The 5,598-nt window shown below is 40.3% G+C and overlaps 1 pseudogene across 1 annotated transcript; it reads left to right on the top strand.

Annotated features, from left to right (window-relative positions):
• Positions 1 to 313: 313 nt before the first annotated feature.
• Positions 314 to 1,193, top strand: LOC306661449 (ribosome biogenesis protein NSA2 homolog; annotated as a pseudogene). The gene has a single exon. The product of its transcript is annotated as a ribosome biogenesis protein NSA2 homolog (transcript).
• Positions 1,194 to 5,598: the final 4,405 nt, after the last annotated feature.

The following is a 5,598-nucleotide window of genomic DNA, read 5'->3' as shown; positions in this document are numbered from 1 at the left end:
CTAGTGCTGCCCGGACATTCCACAGGTCTACAGCACCATGAAGCACATCTTTGACCACTAGTGGGAGGTTCTACAGCTGCCATGTAGAAATGCCCAAACCCCATGAGCAGGAGTGTGGTTAGGGCTGGTGTGCTGGATAGACATGCAGATCACTCTGGAACGCTGCAGAGCCACAGACGGCTCAGCACAGAGTGGGAACTGCTTTCAATGGTGAAGTCTTTTATTGGCATAACAAAAAACAAAACATGGGCAAAAATATTCTGTAGTTACCCTGTAAAGAAACAATGAGGGAGTCGACTCATGGGTCTTTTGTACCCGAAAATTAAAAGCTTCTACTCACCCTGGAGACTGCACCCCACAGATCTGCGGCTGTCACCATGCCACAAAATGAATATTGAATTACACCATAAACGCTATGGATATCGTTTGGATTACCATGAGAAAAAGAAAAAAAAGAAAGTCGAGAGTCTCATGAACATTCAAAGAAGGCAAAAAAACTAATTGGCCTGAAAGCTAAGCTCTACCATAAACAGTGCCATGCCGAGAGAATACAAATGAGAAAGACTATCAAGATGCATGAAAAGAGAAACACCAAACAAAAGAACGGTGAGAAGACTCCACAGGAAGCAGTTCCTGCCTATCTCCTAGACAGAGAAGGACAGACTTGGGCAAAAGTACTTTCCAACATGATTAAACAAAAGCGAAAAGAGAAGGTGGGAAAATGGGAAGTCCCCTTCCCAAGGTTCCTGCCCAGGGAGAAACAGAAGTATTAAAAGTATTAAAGTATTAAAGTGATTCGAACAGGGAAGAGAAAAAAAGAAGGCCTGGAAGAAGATGGTTACTAAAGTCTGCTTTGCTGGAGATGGCATTAAAAGAAAACCACCTAAATATGAAAGATTCATTAGGCCAATGGGCTTTCATTTCAACAAGGCCCACGTAACACATCCTAAACCCAAAGTCACCTTCTGCCTACCAATACTTGGTGTGAAAAAGAATCCCTCATCCCCACTACATACAACTTTGGGTGTTATTACCAAAGGTACAGTCATTGAGGTGAATGTGAGCGAATTGGGCCTTGTGACACAAGGAAGCAAAGTTATTTGGGGGAAATATGCCCAGGTTACCAACAATCCTGAAAACAATAGATGCATAAATGCAGTCTTACTGGTTTGACAGCAGTTTTACATTTCTTACAATTATTAAAGACTACGAATCGATCAGGAAAATCACCATTTACTGCGATGTTTCTGAGTACTACCAAACAGCCTTAAATATCTGTAGTCATTGAGAGAACTATTTATTAAACTGTTAAAAAAAATAATAAAAGAAAAACATAAAAGAAAAGAAAACAGTGAGATGGGTGGTGGCCCACACCTGTATCCCAGCAGTTCTGGAGGCTACAGCATCGAGAGTTCAAAGCCAGCCTCAGCAAAAGCAAGGCACTAAGCAACTCAGTGAGTCACTGTCTCTAAATAAAATACAAAACAGGACTGGGGATGTGGCTCAGTGGTGGAGTGGTGGAACGTAAATGTACTAATATTTCAGTTACCAATGTGGTTTCAGTGGATGAGGTACTTATACACAAACTATATCCTCAGGACCCGGATAAAAAACTCTTTTGACCCAGGAAGCCATAATCACTGCGAAGAGTGAGCTTCTGCAGTTACCTTGGAGGACTGATGATGAGCACAGTTATCTTAAAATGCTAAGAAAGGCTGATAGGCCATGGAATAGATAATCATAAATTAATTGCCAAGATGGAAGAGCTGATAGCTTCAGCAAGAGGAAGGATAAAGACACCAAAGGCAGCAGTTCTTGTAGAGAAATCATAATGAAAGGTGGTATGCGATATCAGTTCATCCAAGTCTTTCCAACCTGAGGAAACTTTACTTTAAAAATACAATTACAATTTAGTGAGAATTTTTTAAAATAAACTGGAGTAGGTCTATGTAACGTTTGATGAAAGCGAAAAGATACAGAGCTTCTAAATCAAAGGGGTAATCTGAGGTTAGTGTGGCTTGACATAACTGTTAACTTTTGAGGGTTCCAGTATTTATGTGAAAATTTAATGATTTTTTTTTTTTTTAAAGATCTTGGAAGAAATTGGTTTTGACATTGAGTTTCCTTAAGTAGAATTTTAAAGGTTTCTAGACACTGAAACTCTACCTGGCTTTGGACCAGCCCCAGAACAAAGCAGAGTCACCTCTCATACACACATAATTGCCTTACTGTGGTAAACCAAAACATCATGCATGAAGGAACTTACTTTGAAAGGAGAAGTTGTTAACTTTAAAAGATGTTAACTTGATAAAATAACTTGGTCTGCTAATCATCACAGTGTTTTGATTTGGCACTTAAATGATATTTTTGGAGTGGAAATCATCACTAAAGTAATATATGATTCCACCAAAAATACTCTTTTATTATATTAAAGAGTACTGAATTGGCTGGGTACAGTAGGGCATGCCACCTGTTTGGGAGGTTGAGACAGGAGGATCACAGGTTTGATGCCAGCCTGGGTGATTTAGGGAAACCCTGTCTCAAAATTAAAAAGTAAAATAAATAAATGAAACAGACTAGGGATACAGACCAGTGGTAAAACACTCCTGAGTTCAATCCCAAGAACCTAAAAGGAAAAAATAATTGTTTAAAGTGTACAGTATTGGTTTGCCAAAGTTTTGAAACTTAGTAATAGTATTACCTGAAACAAATTATAACACACCAAAAAATGATGAAATGCAGTAATCTCATTAAAAAAAGGCAGGCAATCTAGAATGACTATTTTAAGTTAAAGTGAAGCAACTGTATGTGCTAGTCATACAGTATAACTTCTGTTACTACATTAAAAGCAGGAAGAGGAGATAAAAACAGGGATAAAACTAAAAGAGAGAAAGCAAGACAACTCTTCACTTTTCTTTCCTTTGGCCATGTCTGCTCTTCCCCTTTTGTTTTTTATAAGATCCTCCAACAAAAGGTAAAAGGTTTTGATAAAACATTCATTTTATAAAGGAAGGGAGGAACATGTCTGGTTTATGTATCTGGGGGATTTCAGACTGTTCCTGAGATGAACGGAGTGACAGATCAGCTCCAGGGAAGAAGACAGTCCCAGAGTGAAGTCATGTTTCTAGAAGAGAACACAAACACCAAGGTCATCCATTGGGGTATGGAAGGTTTCCTGAGGTTCTTCAAACAGGAAGACTGGAAGAAAATGAAGCAACAACAAAAAATGGGAATGTATGAAATAAAACGTAGTTTGTAGTTATCAAAGGAGAGGTCAGTATTATAGAGGTTATTGGAGAATCAACAGAAAAACAGCATTGATCCTGTAATTCAGGGAACTACTATCTATTTAACAAGATAACATCAATATCCATCATTACAACATAGGAACCTGGAGTGTCTGCTGGGCCTGAGTTCCAGAAGAAGAGTGGTCTTCATAGTATTCAAGTTTAGTAGAGGAAGGAGAGGTTGTGTCCCCAAGGCAGAATTAGATCCAGAGCCACATAGAATATCCAGGTTATCTTCAAGGGGACCCAAACTCCTAGTCAGGATTATAATCCTGAGCATTAAGCCTAAAGAGCAAGTTAAGAGTTAGGAAAAGGAAAAAGAACCTGAGAGAATACAGATCAAGACAAACATGAAGCAGGAGGAGGTCAAGCTAAGTGGAGCAGAACAAAGAGAACTAGGAGTTAGCACAGGAGCCCCTTGGTTTGGAGCAGGGTCAGAGGACCAGAAAATGGATGGAGCTCAAAAGAATGGTTCTGAAAATGACACTGATATTATTCTGAGGCATGTAAAGTCCAGAACTAACTTAAAATACCAAAACCCCTACAAAGGCAGAGATCTGCACACAACCAACAGTCTACCTTCAATCCATGGCTGGATGTCTGCATTTTAGCCATCATGTCTACTGTTGGAACATCTAGTCCAATCCATTAATTTTAAACTTGAGGTTATTTAGGGCCACAGAAGTCATACAACTTGATCAAAACCATACAACTAGTTACAGAGCCAGGACTAAAATAAAACTTCCCTAGTTTTTAGTCCAACTCTGCCATATTTAAAACTTCCTTTTCCCTTCCAAGTTATCAAAAGTTCACAAGGAACTCTCCACATACAAACTCTCCCAAATGCTGCACACCCTGACACCATCCTACTATTCCTAACAGTAGGTCTGGGTCTTCTCTCTCTCCCCGTGTAGAGAGCAGTCAAAAAAAAAAGAGGCAAAGAAAACTGAAGAATGAGAAGCAGATTTGATCTGAACTTTGAAAATTAAGTCTAATTTAGATAACAAGAGAAAAGAAGGAAGATTTCCAGAAAAACAAAGAAGCTCCCCACTGAGAATATGTTGTTCAGAGGCCTGTGTCTTGAAACAGGATGAAGGGGAGAGAAAGAAACAAGTAGAGGAGAGGGAGGGAGAAAGGAAGGGAGAGAGAGAGAGAGAGAGAGAGAATGAGAAAGGCCAAAGAGGGACATGGCTAGTCAGCTGCCAAGTAACCAAGAATGCTAATTGTTCCCAACACCCAACATCTTACATCTGGATAACTGTTTAATTGAGACTATTTAAAAGGCAAAACTATGAATGGATAACATTGCTTGGCCACTGAAATATTTGGGAATTTGAAGAGACAGAATCCTTCCTATTAGGAGTCCTGTTGAAATGCAATAATGTTTCATAACCTGTCATATTCTTCATGTTTTCAGAGCCTCAGGAAATCTTTTATACCCAATGACTCATCCTGATATCTGGCATCCTCTTCCAGCATCCTGACTCCTGTCCTGTTCTTTCTCCCTCTCTGGGATGACTCTGTCCCTCCATTCATCCCAGGTTGCCTGATACTCCCCACAGATGTGAACCAGACGTTCTACTCTGCACATTATTTTAATCCCCAAATAGTAACACCGGACCCTTCGCAATAGACAGAAGTCCTCCACCTCACTCCTCGCCCCACCTGGAACCCTGCTTCACTCTCACTAATGTCCTAATCTCCCATTTTTGAAGGATAAAAGTAGAACATCCACAAGGTACCACCACATTTCCCACCTACTAGCTCCTGTACTGGTACCATGGGTGACCTTAGATGAGGCCAGACCCCATCTGTTCACTAGGTTCAGCTCCCTCCCACTGCTTAAAATGTGCTCCAACAATTCTTCCCCTTCTTTCCTGCAGCATCCACTTTTTTCTCTCTACTGAATCACTCATTAGCATATAAACTTGACATTAAAAACAAAACAGAACTCATTAAAAAAAAAAAAAAACTTTTGATCGCAATGGCTCCCTCCAAATTCTACTATTTTCCTCTTCTTCCCATCGTACACCCACAAAAACTTTCTGAAAGAGTTGGAAATACTCACCATGCTCTTTATCTCCCCTTTCCTCTCTTGTGAACTCACTACACTGAGTCTTTCATCCTCGCTCTTCCACTGAAAGTGCTCTGAGGTGGTTAATGAGGACCCTCTGACACCGAGCTCCTCATCTAACTTGTGCGCGCAGCTGCAGTCGGCACCATGAAACACTTTCCTCCTGGAAACCTGGTCTTTGTTTGGTTTCCAGGATGCCCAGCGCTCCTGATTTTTCTCCTCCCTCTGTGTTCCTTC

This window comes from Sciurus vulgaris (genome assembly GCF_902686455.1).
Source record: "Sciurus vulgaris genome assembly, chromosome: 5".
Taxonomy (NCBI): domain Eukaryota; kingdom Metazoa; phylum Chordata; class Mammalia; order Rodentia; family Sciuridae; genus Sciurus; species Sciurus vulgaris.
Note: the sequence above shows the minus strand (reverse complement) of the source record. Positions and strands in the feature narration are given on the sequence as shown.